Raw genomic sequence first — 14,751 nt, 5'->3', positions numbered from 1 at the left:
GTCACAGAAAGACAAGGGAGGAGCTCTGGGGGGATTCTCTTTACCTGCTTTGCAATGGAGCCTCCCAAGAATGATTTTTTGAGACAGACCTGGTTGGCTTTAGCAATTGGAAGTTGCTGAAAAAGATCACAGGCCTGTATGAGGGGAGAGAAAAAGGAGCAGTGACAACTGAGAGAGCTGAGGGAGATGGTTTCCCTTTCTGGTGGAGCAGAAGTCACATCCATGAGGTGACAGGACATTAATAAGCCATACATGCATCGAAATAGTCCTGAGTCTGTAACAGCTGCAGCTTGGATGATCCATTAACACATCTGCTCCTGTTGGGATGAGTCTCACTTGCAGTGAAGTGCTCAGGCAGTTCAGACTTTTTTTTGCTGTTGGCACAACCACAATTGTGTAGTAAAATCAAGTCTGGTGATGTTTGAGCAGGGAGGATGTGCTCTGTCCCTTGTGTGGGATGACCACTCGTTTGGGAGGGTTGTACTGTGAACTAGATGAAGGAGCCTTTTTTTTTTTCCTAGCATTTAACTGAAAACCTGACCCAGCTTAGCTATTTTTGGGACTAGAAACCTGCTCCTTTGAAGCTGTACATTGCATGTGTTCCAGTGTCAAACAGCACAGAAGGCCACGGGCTCTGGGTACTGCCTTTCTAGGAACATTGAGCTTGTCATGTCATCAACCTCTTGCATCCCTGTCCAGTTTTTAAACTCTCATTTAGTATTTTAAGTTGCCTGTTTCCCTTTGCATGGCTTTCTTTGCGCTGCGGATTCTATAGATTGCTCATGAGATTCCCCTTTTTCTTTACATGTGCTAAGGAAATGTGTTTTATTAAAAAGTACTGAGCTGCTTAGATCCCCCCAGCTCTGGCAGCAGAGCTGGAACACTGTGCCTGGATGCATCCTTGAGCTCATCAGTGCCCATCCACTGCATGGAGTGACCCAGAGGAGGAACATGATCCCATGTATTTTGGAACCACTCCTAGTTCAGTGCTGAGTTGGCTTAAAACATTCCCATGGCTCAAAGCCCAACCTCCCTGGACCTGCAGATTGGGATGGAGCTGATCCTGGGCAGTACTGGAGACCTGATTACTGTGCTTGAAACACCAGCTTGTCCTTCAGCAGGATGTGCTGCTGCATTTCTGTCACAGCTTTTTGGCAAGGCAAGAGGGGTTTTTTTAAAAAAAATATTTTTAGTTATTATCATGCTTTCCCAATGCTTCCAAGTGAGCTGCATCCTGAAATGTCCTTGGACTCTTCTGTTCAGTCTGCATCCATCAACTGATGTAGCAAAAACAGCAGGGCTGAGTTGGAAATGATCTTGTGTCCCTGGTGTGCTCAGCAAACTCTTCCCTGTCCTGGGCCTGTGACTTTCCTGGTGGTTTTCCTGGCTGCAGACAGCAATGCCTGGCTGCATTTTTGGATGGTCTCAGTCACCTTCAGCAGCAAAACAGCTCTAGACCTGTTCTTGTTCCCAGCTCTGCTGTACAGGAGAAGGTCAGGAGCCTAAAGGAAGGATAATGGGAAACTTTGCCCAGTTAAAGGTGGATTTTCTTTGTGCCCTGAGCAGCAAATGCTGGGGAGAGCAAGGCAGGAGACCTGGGCATGTGGGAGGTGCAGAAGAAAGCTGCTCCAATGAGTTACAATTATAAAACCAGGACAACAAACCACTTCTGAATGTGCTCAGTGCTCCCACTCCAGGTGGAGGAGCCCTTGGGTCAGGCTCCAGGCATGTCCAGGCAGAGCTTGGAAGTCACCTCCTGGGACAATAAAAGCCCAAAGGTGTGTCTGAGTGGAAGGAAGGCTGTCCTTGATAAATACAGAACCTTGGAGCAATCTTCTCATCCACTCAGCACTGGAGAAGCCTCCCTCCCTCTCCTGCAGGTAGCTGGAATGGAGCTTCATTCCCTGCTGCCGTCCATTCCTGGGCTCTTTGGGTAGGCTTGGAGCAAGTCTGTGCTCAGAGCTGGAAATCTCAGTTGTTTGGGTTTGGCAGAAGCAGTTTCCAACAGGGAATGCACAGGGACAAGAGCACTGAGGGTGCCTGATGGAAGGTTAAAAGCAGGACAAATCCTGCTCCCTGGCTTTTGGGAAGCATGGAGACCAGCCCCTGTGTGAGTGACGGCGCTCAGAGACTCCAGGAGGGATCCCTGCAGCTGCCCCTGCCCTCCCCTGGAAGTGTGTGTGACTAGATCTGTGCTAACACTGCCTGTACTCTTGTATCGTGTTGCAATTTGATCATTAAATAATTCCCTCAAAATCACTGTGGCTTAATGGCTTTTTTTTTCTTTTTAACCCCTTTATTTTGGCTCGTGCTGCTTCCTTTCCTCTTGTGGCTGCTCTCTCCCTTCTCCCTGATGCTCCAGTCCTGTGCTGTCCCTCTCTCAACCATCTCCAGTCACCTTCATCTTGGCTCTTTTAGCTCCCCACAAAGCCTGGCTCGCTCTGGCCACGGGCAGGGCTTTGTGGGTGACCTGGAGTGGCCTTGGTGGTCAATGTGCCTGCATCTTCATGCAGAAATATGTATGCTCTCACCAAACCCACACTGTCCCTTTCCTTCTTGGAACTCATGACTTAAAAGCAGGTTTGCTGGTGCTTTGATTTCCACACGAGCTGCTTCCAGCACCTCAGTCCCTGATCCAGAGGGTTCACTGCTGTGTGAATCTGGGATCAGGCTCTGGAGCGAGAGCACAGGGTGTTTGTGGTGCTGGAGAGAGCCAGAGCTGTCTTGGCTCTTCAGGGCTTCCCACAAATCGTGGCTTACTCTTCCTCTGATCTGGCACCCACAGGATCTATTTTATTGTTTCTGCCTCTCAGTGTCTCCCCTGCTCCTGCCCTGGGTGAGAATGTTTAGTTTTTATTGTTTACAGTCGGGTGAAACCATCTCAGGGCGAGTGGGAGCTGGATATATTTACCATTCTTGTCTTTTCACGAGCAAAGCCATTTGTTGCTCAGCTCTAAATGTTTCTTTGGGTTGAAAGAGCAAGTTGTGGGATGTAGATAAAAGTTTGCATTTTGAATAACCGGTGAACTCCTGTTCATTCCCTCCCTGGAAGTGTCCAAGGCCAGGTTGGATGGGGCTTGGAACAACCTGGGGTTGGAACTGGATGAACTTTAAGGTCCCTTTTAGTCCAAACCAGTCTGATTCTGTGAACTTGGATGACTGGGAATGGCATCTGTGGTTAGAGCTGGTATCAAACCAGAACTGCTGCTGAACTTCTACCCTGGTGTGTGATGACTGGGAGAGAAACTTGTTCTTAGCTGATGGTAAACACAGAGGGAGCAGCTTCCAAAGCCTGATGGGATCAGTCTGTGCCCTGGTGCCCTGCCTGGACATGAGCACCTGCTTTGCTTCTCCTCCTTTGGGGTCTTGTCAGGAGTGAATTTAATCTGCACAGGCTGAACATTTTTTAGAGCTTTTTTCTTGCTGGTCTTTGACGTGGTTTTTTTTTTCAAAAGACAACCTAATCTTGGGGTTATATGAGTGCTGTATTTTTGGTTGAGAGGGGTTGGTTTGGGGGTTCTTTTTTGTTTGTTTTTTTTTTATTAAATACTGACTTATGTGGCATCCACCATACATTGGTACTGATAAGAAGCCCAAACAGCCCCTGTGTCCTCTCAGGTGTGGAGAGAGTGTAAAGCATCGTGTCAGAGTTGTTTTCCAAGTCCCTCTGATAGACAGTGGGTGTCCTGAAGCCACAAACACCATACCTTGAACTTCCCTGTGTCCAGCTGAAGCAGCTTGGCCTGATGCAGCAAAGATGGACATGGAGCAACCCCTGCACAGGTTTCTGACCTTCCTTCCCTTAAACAAAACTGGTGGTTTGTGTCTAAACCCTCTCCTTGCTCCCTCTTGAGCACCCTCAGCAGTTGTGCTGCTTGGGAGCTTTGATTCTCTGCCTGGTGGCTTCTCCTGAGCCAGTGTTTAGCAAGTTTTGTTAAAACCCCTCCCATACAGCCTGGGATGGTGATGATTTTTCTGCCTCTCGACCCAGAGCTCTGTGAGTTGCTGCAGTGCTGCTGTCAGGCTTTTTGGGAGGTCTGTGTGCGTGGCTGGTTCAGCTGGATCAGGAATTCTGCAGGCTGGCAGGCAAATAGAATTGTTTGGATTGGAAAAGTCCTGTGAGATCATCGAGCCTGACCATTCCCCCAACACTGCCAAGGCCACCACTAACCCATGTCCCCAAGTGCCACATCCACATGGCTTTTAAGTCCCTCCAGGGATGGGGACTCCACCACTGCCCTGGGCAGCTGTGCCATGGCTGGACAGCCCTTTCCATGATGAAATTTTCCATAATATCCAACTAAACCTCCCCTGGTGCAACTTGAGGCTGTTTCTTCTTGTCCTGTCTCTTGTTCCCTGGGAGCAGAGCCTGACCCCCACCTGGTTCAAAACTCCTGTCAGGGAGTTGCAGAGAGCAGAGGAATAACTGAGCTTCCAGGAAAGCACCCCTGTGCTTACAGCTTGGCCTTGGCTGTTGCCTGGTCAAGAAACCCCACTCACAAATGCCATGTTTGCCTCTGGAAGGCATCCACTAGGAAAGGCAACCTCCTTGACAAGAGGCTTGTTGGAAAGGCTTCCCCACATCCAGAGACGAGGGGGTCGTGTCTGCTCACCTGTGCAGCTGGAGGAAGGATGTTCTGAAATCTGGTTAACCCTGTGTGTGGCTTCCCTGATTTGTCCCCCTCTTTTTTTACCACCCTTCCCTGACACTGTGTGGGATTTCCAGGATAGCAAAGGGAATTGAGCAGAGCAGTTGGTGAGGATGCACGAGCAGGGACAGTGAGGGGACAGCAGCTCCTGGGGTTACCTGTGCTGTTTGCTGTCACTGAGCAGGTGCCTGGGGGGGCTCACCTGCAGGGATCAAGGTGTGTGTGCAGGTCCAGGTGAGCTGTCAGTGTGGATCCTGCCAAGTCAGTGATGGGATTTTGACCCTGCTGGACTTACTTCTTGTATAAAGCTCCGTGTGAGATTTTTCCTGTTGTAACCCTAAATACCAACATTAAGCGCTCAGTGTTTCAACTTGCAATCCCTTTTTGGGAAATGCTGGTGGAAAAGCTGTAGGAACTTCTCCAGATCCACATTGGAAGCCTCGTGGGAGGATGGGCTTTTGCCAAGAGGGTTTTATTTGGTTTGTTGTGGGGTAATTTCTCCAATTAGGGAATCATTTAAGTTGGAAAAGACCTCCAAGATCGAGTCCAAGCATTGCAGTCTGGGCTGACATAGAGCAGGTAAGCACAGACACTGTATTGAAATGCTAAAATCTTCCCTCAAATCAAATCCTGTCTCAGTCAATTAACTCCACTCACAAATGCCATGTTTGCCTCTGGAAGGCATCCAACAGGAAAGCCCAAATCCTTGTCCAGGGGCTTATTGGAAAGGCTTCCCCACGTCAGTGCCCCTTCCAGAGATGAGAGTCTTGTCTGGGTGCCCAGGGGGTGACCCAGCCCCAGCCCAGCCCCAGGGAGGAGCGGGTGGGGCAGAACTGGGAGCACCCACCAGCAGCGCCTGGAGCACTGTGCTGAGGGAAGGTGTCCTGTGTGGAGGTGACATGGGATGAGCCTTAGGAATGTGCTGGTGAGGCCCTTTTGGTACAAAACTGAAGGGGCTTTGCTGTGGGATTGAGCCTCCCCTGCTTGGATGGTTCCTCTCACACAGCACCGTCCTGCTGCCTGGGGGGGTGACTGGTGTCACCTCTCCATGAACTGAATGAAAATTCCTACTGTCTGGCACCATTCCTCCTTTTTGCTGCTGTCTCTTTCCCCTTCTTCTGGCAAAGCTGCCTCTCTGCCAGACCATGTCCATCCCAGCCCTTGCCTGAGCTGCATTAGCAGTGTCTGAGCACTGACACACTCCTGGCTGAGCCTTGGCTGGGTGACAGCAGCTCTGGGCTGTGGCAAACACAAACCTGGGGCCATCACTGTGGCTGTAGATGTTGGAAGCCCTTCAGGTGTCGGGGTAAGGTTTGGGGGTGGTGGCAACAGGCATAGATTTGACCAACTCTGAGCTGGGCACTGGAGCTTCCACTAGCCCAGGTTGCTCCAAGCCCCATCCAACCTGACCTTGGACACTCCCAGGGATGGGGCAGCCACAGCTTCTCTGGGCAACCTGTGCCAGGGCCTCCCCACACACACAGGGATGAATCTCTTCCCAATGTCCCACCTAACCCTGCTCTTTGGCAGTGGGAAACCCTTCCCCCTTGTCCTGTCCCTCCGTCCCTTGTTCCAAATCCCTCTCCAGTTCTCCTGGAGCCCCTTTAGGCACTGGAAGGGGCTGTCAGGTCTCCCCAGAGCCATCTCCTCTCCAGGAGAACCCCCCCAGCTCTCCCAGCCTGGCTCCAGAGCAGAGGGGCTCCAGCCCTCGGAGCATTTTCGTGTTTCTCCTCCCCGTGGAAGGGACAGGCTGGGATGCCAAAGGGAGAAGCAGCTGGACCTCGGTGGAGAAGGGGCGTTTATCACTCAGGTGTGATTTGTCGGGGCAGATTTGGGCTTTCCAGCCGGAAGCGGAGCTGGGCACAAAGGGCAATCCCAACCCTGTGTGTGCCGGGAGCAGGGAGGAGGCGAGGACAGGGGCCAGGGGGCAGGGGGACCGCGGGGTGCCCGTCTGCCAACCGTGCCCCCCCAGTTCCACCGCCCAGCGCGCGTGAAAAAATACGGCTGAAAAGACGAATTATCCCTTCCGCCAGGGGCTAAAATGGGAAATACCCCCCCAAGAAGCGGGGGGTCCCCCCTCCCGGCCCCCCGCACCCGCGGGCGCGGCGGCGGCTCCGCTCCCCGTGGCCGGGGGAGGGCAGCAGAGGCCGGGGAAGCGGCGCGGCCGGTCCGGGGGGTGCGGAGGGATCCCCCCTTCCCTCCCGGGCACGGCACCGCGATTTAGGAACCCGCTCTCGTTAGCAGTTCGGTTACTAGTTGTTATTTCTATTTCTTATTACCGTTAAAAGCCCGAGTAGAGCATTATGTGCTCCGCGACGCTTTAGCCCCCCTAAAGTCCTTCCCGAAGTGTCTCCTGCAGGCACAAAGGGCTTGTCCTGCCGCTCTGTCTGCCCAGCGTCCCCTGGGAAACCTACGGAGAGGGACAGGGCAGGCTGGGGGTGCCTCCAGCGCATGGGACGTCACCTCACTACTGTCCCCTGCTGCGGAGTCGGGACCGGGATGGGGGGATGCTGGACCTGCTGGGGAGGCTCAACCACACCGCGAAGCCCCTTTAGTTTTGTACCCAAAGGGCCTCACCAACCCATGGCTCATCCCATGTCCCATGTCACCTCCACACAGGACACCTCCCCTCAGCACAGCGCTCCAGGCGCTGCCGGCGGGAGGTGCTCCCAGCTCTGCCCCGCCTGCTCCTCCCTGGGGCTGGGCTGGGGCTGTGCCACCCCCCGGACACCTGTTTCGCAGGGGCACCCCTATCCTGGCCACCCCCTCCCTCCAGCAGCCGTCCCTGGTGCCAGCAGGAGGCACCTCGGGGGGCCACGGCGGGGGTTCCTCCCGCTGGACCCTCACAGCTCCACTGAGGAGCTCCCGGCACACGGGATGTCCCAGCCCCGGCTGCCCCGATGCCCCACAGCCGGGCTGCAGCTCGGGGGGCCCCCCGCCCTGCACAGCTCCCCCCTCCCCGGCCGGGCTCGCTCCGTGTCCTGCCATCTTGCGCCTGTGAATAATTCACCGTCCCTGTCCCCGTTGTTTCCTTGCAGGTATTTATAGCCCGTGATCGCGTCTCCTTGGAGGCAGCTCGCTCCACCGCCGTGTAAATTTAGCTCCCGTCGTCTCTCACATGTCATGCCCTCCAGCCCTTGCGGGAGCCCTTCCACGCGGCTCCCCGCCGGCGGGGGCTGCAGCCCCCACATCCCCCCTCCATCGCCCCACCCGTGGCCGCCTGCGGCCCACCCTGGGCCGGGGGCAGCGGTCCCGGGGATGCCGTGCCGTGTGTCCTCCTCGAGGCTGCCGGGCCCTGGACGCCGGGGCAGCTCAGCCTCCCTCCCTCCGGCAGCTGCGCGGGGCCGCCGAGCCCTTCAGCTGCTGCGGCGACGGGGGATGCTTTGAAATTCCTGGGCTGCCATCTGTGCTATGCAAATCCCCCAATCTGCGTGTGGACCCGCTTCCGGACCCGGCGATGGAGCTGCTGTTGCCGCGCTCCTCCTCCCTGCCTTCCAGCGGCACGTTCGGAGCAGCAGGAACATCGGCCTTCCCCCGGTGTCCCCTGGACACCCAACCCTTCGCTCCGCTCGGGCTGGGCCGCGGAGCGAGGAGGGAATAGGGCGGCTGTGGGGACTCGGGGGGGGTGGTTGTGCCACAGGGCCACCCCGAATCACCGGGCTGCTGGGTTCGACTGCCACCGTCACGGCCCCCCCTGTGCTCCCCAGGGAGTGGAGCCAGGCTGGGACCTTGGCACACGGCCTGGCCGTGCTGCCCTCAGCTGGGCTCCCAGGATGGGGAGCGGTGGGGACCGAGCCCACTCAGCCGCTGGAACACCGGGAATGGGGAAGGAGCAGTGTGGATGTCCCGGGCACAGGCTGAGCTGCTCCTACAGGACACCCCACTCCCGCCCCCCAGGGACCCGGTCCCCAGCCTGCGGCCTGCAGGAACCACACACAGACACCAAAAATGCAGGATCAAGCACTGTCCCCCCTTCCCTTTCCCCTCCCCCCCCCCCCCCCCGTGACACTGGTGTGAAAATACCCCAATGAGCTGCCCCAGCGTCCTCCCAAACTCACCCTGAGGGGTGCTGGGGGGGCGAGGCTGTACCCCGGGGCGCCGAGATGGCAGCGAGGGGCCACCATCCCCAGCACAGCCCCCTGCTCTGTGCTCTTTAAACGCCGAGCCGGTGGGAAGGTGGCAGTGGCTCCCCGGGGTGGCGAGGGAAGCGGGGGGCACGTTTGCCAGTGCCGAGCGCGGGAGGTAATTAATGAGCATCCTGCGCTGCTCCCCGCTGTGCCTCCATCCCCCCAGGACCCCTCGACCGGCGGCGCGGGTACCGCCTGCTCCTGCCGGCGCTGGGGGCCGGGGGACCTGGCGGCACGGGGCCTCGTTAATATTTTAGGAGCTCTTTTGTCCGCAGGGGATGGGGAGGCTCGTTCGCAATCGCCTTTCATCTCCGTGAGGCCTCTGCGCGGGCTCCAGCCTCTTATCTGCCGCCTCCTCGCTGCTTCGCTACAGCTCGTTATGGGGCTTGGGTTGTTGTTTTGTTTTTTTTTTTCCTGGGAAGGGCTGGAAAAAAAAGCCTGGCTGCTCCTGGCCAAAGGGCATCCGCCAGCCGCGCTGGCGGCAGCTGCTGGAGCATCCCCACACGGCTCCTGCCTGCCTGCTGCCGTCCCTGCTGCAGCCCCTGCCCAGGCTGGGCTGTGCCAAGGGCTGGATGTGTCCCCGGTGGTCCCGGGGGGAACTCGGAGGCGACTGTGGTGGCAGGGAAGGGGATTTGGGGGTCTGTGTGTATGGGGGGGTGTGTGCACCTCCTGCCTTGCCATGGGTGAAACGGGGGGCTGTGCCGAGGGGTCCACTGAAGCCCTGTCCCCTGTGAGGGGTGCCCAGTGTGGCTGTGTAACTCCAGCCCTGGCATTTCTGGCTGGCTGGGAAGGGGCAGAGCTGAGCTGGTGTGAGGAGGAAGAGGGTGATGAAGGAGCAAGTGGCTGATGGGGAAAATGGAGGCTGAGCTGCATTTCTGCTCCCCCTTTGAGTGTGAGCAAAGTTAGGAGAGCAAAGGGTGCCCTGGGAAGAAGTCTGGCTCAGCCCTGGGGCTTTTTCAAGCCATGCCCATGGATGGTCCTCTCTTGGTCCTCCCTTAGACCTCTCCTTCATCCTCTTCTTGCTCCTCTTGCCATCTTGGGCAATGCCTGGCTGTCCCCAGGTCCCACATTGGTGGTCTTGGCCCCCCCCAGCCAGTGTTGTTCATGGTGCCCCTTCCTTGGTGTCAGTCCCAGATGACTGACAGGCATGGGCTGCTCAAGGTCCCTGCTTGGGGTGTCTGGGGGGTCTGCAGTTGACCCCCCCCCCACACACACACATGCAGGCACTGCTGGGGACTGTGTTGCCTTTCTCTCACAGACTCTGTCCATCCCCTGTGTCACAGAGGGGTGCTGCAACAGGACTCCCCTTGTCCTGGAAGAAACCCACCCTCATGCCTGGCCATCTCCAAGTGTGGGAATGGTCCTGGCAAGGACAAGACACGGTTGTACACTTTTCTATTTCACCAGAGTTGAACCTGTCTATCCGTCCTTTTGCTCAAGCCAAGAACTTGGATTCCCAGAGGAAATCTGGCTGAAGGCCTTCAAGGGACTTTGCCAGCTGTGTCCTGTCAGGGCTGACGGCTTCTTCCCATGGGCAGGTCCTTCCCCACCACCCAGGGATGCACGGCAGGGTTTAAAGCTCCTTCATCCCACACCCCAGCTGCGGGCACGCTGTGGGTACCGCTGCTGTGCCCGGGGGAGGTGGCATCCTCCCGGCTGCCAGATCCCCCCAGCTGGCAACCCGGGCTCGGGGAGCACAGGGAGGGCTGGCGCCTGCGCTCAGGAAGGCGGTGAGCTCACGGGTTTAATTTTCTCAAGGCTTCGTTCTGCTCTGACATGTGATCCCCTCTACAGGAAGGACGCGGCGAATGCGCCGTCCCCCGGGGCTGGCTGGCTCGACCTTGTGGGAAGAGGTAAGAGCACAGCACGGCTTTTCCGCCCCGCTGGTGTCGCTTCCAACAGCAATTTAATATCTCCCTGATAACCCGGGCTGAGTTTCAGGCACCATTAAAAAAAATAAAGCATCTGCTGATAAAAGTCGATGTCCTCGGCTGAGATCCCCGGCGTGGGTCTGCAGGGCTGGCCCCGCCCCACCGCTGCCCATCGCCAGCCCCAGGCCTGCCCTTGTCCTCTGGCAGGGACCTGATGCCCTCCTGGAGAGGCCAATGGGACCACGTGGTGTGGGGGCTGTCATCCCTGGCCTCTGGAATTGTTCCCACCCACTGTTCCCATCTAGGACACAGGGGGAGCTGTAGCAGCTCCAGCCCAACCCATGCCAAAGCTGCCATGGCTCCCCCTTGGCATCCCAGACATCCCTGCATGGTTCCACCCAGCTCTTGCCCCAGGGCAGATGTACAGAGGCTTTCCCCAAGCAAAGGGAGGGCTGGGATGCTCCTGTTGGATGTGCACAGCCACCTGGCTGTGGACCAGCACAGGCTGCAGGGATGGGGATCCTTTGGAAAGAGCAGGGCTGGGGATGGGCTTTTCTGACCAGACATGACCCTCCAGGCTGGTCTGGCCACACACATCTCTCCAGGCCCAGCGCTCTGATTGTGGCTTGATGAGCTCAGTTCTCCACACTCCATTTCCCAGGCTCCTTTCCATGGGCTCAATTCCCTGTTCTCACCTCTGTGAGCTCTCCAGGACCTCTGGAATGGAGGTTCCTTGGGCATGGCTTTGCTGGATGTGGCTCTCCAGGCTTGGCTTCCAGGATATGGCTCTCCAGTCTCGGTTCTCCAGGCACACCTTGCTGGAGGTGACTCTCCAGGCTGGGTTCTCCAGGTCCCCCTTGCCAGAGGTGTATCCCAGGCTCGATGCCTCAGTGGTGGTTCCCAGCCGGCTCCCGGGGCTCTCCCATCAGCCCGGTGCCAGCAGAGGGCCTCCCTTACCAGCACAGCACCGACTGGAAATTATAAAACACATTATCTATTTGGCAAAACTTTGTGCAAGGACCAGCAAAAGGGCTGGAATCCGTTCTCCTCCAGGAGACCGGAGACAGCGAGTCCCCTCCGGCTTCTGTTTTCAATGCCAGCACTCAGCCGCGCTAAAGCCGTGGGAGCGTTCGTCATTAAAATGGCAATTGCGGAGCCAGGCAATAAATTTAACATCATAAAAGGCTCTGGGAGGGTCTCGCTCATCTGTTGCTCTTCAAAGAAAAGTGTTAGTTGCTTCCGAAAAAAAAAAATAAAGGGAAGAAACAGGTGAGAGGGGACGGGGTGGCAGCTCCCCCTCGCTCCTGGGGCGCTGCGGGGAGCTCGGCCGGGGGGAGAGGTGACTTTTTGGGGTGTCCATGGGGCTGGGGGTGCTGGAGGAGGGTGCGTTGGGGCTGGGGCTCTTTCCAGGTGATGGGGTTTTCGTCTCCGGGAAAGGAGACGAGCGGAGAAGAGAGGCTGTGTGGGAACATCTCCCCTGTCCCCAGGGAACGAGGGACACCCAGCAGGCAGGGTGACATCGGGCTGGGCTCCTTGCTCTCCCTGTACCCCCGCGGCGCCGGCGGGTCCCCCCCGGGCTGGGACCACCCTGCTCCCGCCGCCAGCTCCCGCCGATAGTCATCATCTCCCAACGCCAGGCTCCGGCCGCCGGCGTCTGCCGGCAGAATTAGCCGTCGGATTGGAACCGTTCGCTAAATAATTCAGGAGATTTCTGCCTTTTTTTTTTTTTTTTTTTTTTTTTTTTTTTTTTACGAGAAAGCTGTTTTCTTCCCATTTCTTTTTCCTTAAGGTCGGAGTGTTTTCCAAGGCTGGGTTTCCATCGGGGGAGGGGGAAGTGGGGAGTGCGGACACACTCAGGCAATACCGCCATGTGTTTACAGCTCAGCTCCCGGCGTTATTTAGGGATTGTAAAACCACAGCAGCTCTCTCTCGCTCGCTCCCCCCTCTCTCGCCGCAGCCAATTTTTTTCCTCCATGCGGCTCTCGTTGCAGCGGCAAAGGTCAACCCCGCTCCTTTGAAAGCAGCACCCCCCCCTCCCTTATCAGATTTAGGAATCCTTGGGGGAGGCTGAAGCCGAAACGCAGGCAAAGCCAGCTGGCCGCGGTCCGGCCGGGGGGGCGGTGGGGCTGGAGGGTGGGAAGGAAGGAAGGATGGAGGTGGCTGCCGCGGGAGGAGGAGGGCGGTGGGATGGGGCAGCACCGACAGCAGCGAGCGCGTGAATAATGGGGGCGCAGATAATACAGCTGATTAGCGGCGGCGATGGCGAGGAGACGCCGCGCCCGGCTCGGGGAGGGGGGGGGGATTTGATGTGAGGATAAAATCGCTGCCGGGGTGAAGTCAGCGTGGCTCGAGGTGGGGGTGTGGGGTGATTGTGGGCACCCCCAGAGGGATGGGGGTCGTGGCAGAGGGGTGAGCCCCACAGAAGAGGGTTGAGGGGCACAGCAATGGGATGAGGCTCATGGGGGGGGGGGTTGCAGTAATGGGATGACCCCATGGAACAGGATTGGGGGTCATGGGAACAAGGTGAAGTTGATGGAAAAGGGCTGAGGCAGAGAGTGAGCACATGGAACTGTTCTGGGGGTCACAGCAATGGGATGAACCCTATGGAAGAGGGTTGGGGGATCACAGTGATTGGATGAACCCTATGGAAGAGGGTTGGGGGATCACAGTGATTGGATGAACCCTATGGAAGAAGGCTGGGGGGTCACGGTGATGAGCCCCACAGTGGAGAGATGGGGGTTGTGGCAGAGGGGTGACCCCTACTGAAGAGGGCTGGGAGTCATGGAGACAGGATGAATGTCATGGGAGAGGGGTGGAGGATCACATCAATGGGAGCTGCACAGAAGAGGGTTTGGGATCACAGCAATGGGATGAGCATCATGGAAGGGGGTCAGAGAAGGAGGGTGAGCTCCATGGAAGTGTTTTGTGGAGTCACAGTGATGGGATGAGCCCCATGAAAGTGGACAGGGGGTCACAGCAAGGGGATAGGACCCATGGCAAAGGCCTGGGGACTATGGCAGGGGCTGGCAGTCGGTGGTCCCCTGAGGTGTCCTGCTCTGGAGGGCACTCCCAGCTCGCTGTCCCCTGAGCCTGGCAGCCCAGGGGCACCTCAGTGAGGCTGAACATGGGGAGAGCTCCAAGGGCTCACGGCCATCAGTGGGGTAACCAGGGAATAGCAGTGGAACTGGGGGGGCTCTGGGAGAGGGAATGAGGTAGGAGGGAGCAGGGGAAAGGGTGAGGGCAGAAACCAGGTGTGGGGCAGGACCCAGACAAGGAGCACAGCCTGGAGATGGGGCAGGAGGCCCTGCCAGTGCTGTGGCAGCCCCAGCCCTGGTGCTCCCTGGAGCTGTTCCCTGCTGGTCTTGTCCTGGCCCAGGCACCGCTCACGCCTTCGAACTTTGCCAGCGGATGGGTTTTAATTAAAACCAGAAGACGCTGCTCCGCGCCCCGGCCCTTCAGGGATGACCACTGCTCACATCCTCCGCCTTTGCTCTTCCTGCCTGCACAGCTTGACGTGGGGAGATGAAAGTCTCTCCCTGCCAAAAAAGCACCAGAAAAAAAAAAGGGGCAGTCATAAAATCACGCCGCCAAGACGTCCCCGGCCGAGGGTCCGGCGAGGTGCTGGCGACCAGGAGCTGTGGCCAGAGCTGAGCAGCAGCCCAGGGAGCGGGGCCGTTGCCTTCAGCCCTCCTAAAAATAACAGCTCAGAGCGCAGCCTAACTGGAACCAGCTTTCCAAACTCCCAGCTGGAAGCGGCTTTCGGAGCCTGCACCAGCCTTTCTGGGAAAGAGCAATTAAAAATAGCGAGGGACTGGAAGCGCCGTCCCTGCTGCTCATCCTGCCCCTGCGTGGGGAAGACAGGGGGAGCTGGGTTTGGAGGGCAGGTGTTTCCCTTTGCTCATCTTGGAAAGACCATCAGGGCCTGGAGATGAGGCTGGAGGGGTGTCATGGGGGGATTCAGCCTTCCTGATCTCAGAGAAGGGGGCAGCAGGCCCAGAGAACCCCAGGGAGTGCCACTGGGGCTAAGCTAGCATTGTTGCCCACTGGTTGCCAGCATGCTGGAGCTGGAGCTGGAGCTGGAGCTGGAGCTGGCACACAGCTGAG

This window comes from Manacus candei, unplaced genomic scaffold (genome assembly GCF_025592945.1).
Source record: "Manacus candei isolate 608988 ecotype Guabito, Panama unplaced genomic scaffold, ASM2559294v1 h1tg000037l, whole genome shotgun sequence".
NCBI lineage: Eukaryota > Metazoa > Chordata > Aves > Passeriformes > Pipridae > Manacus > Manacus candei.
The sequence above is the reverse complement of the archived record's forward strand: the minus strand, read 5'-3'. Positions refer to the sequence as shown.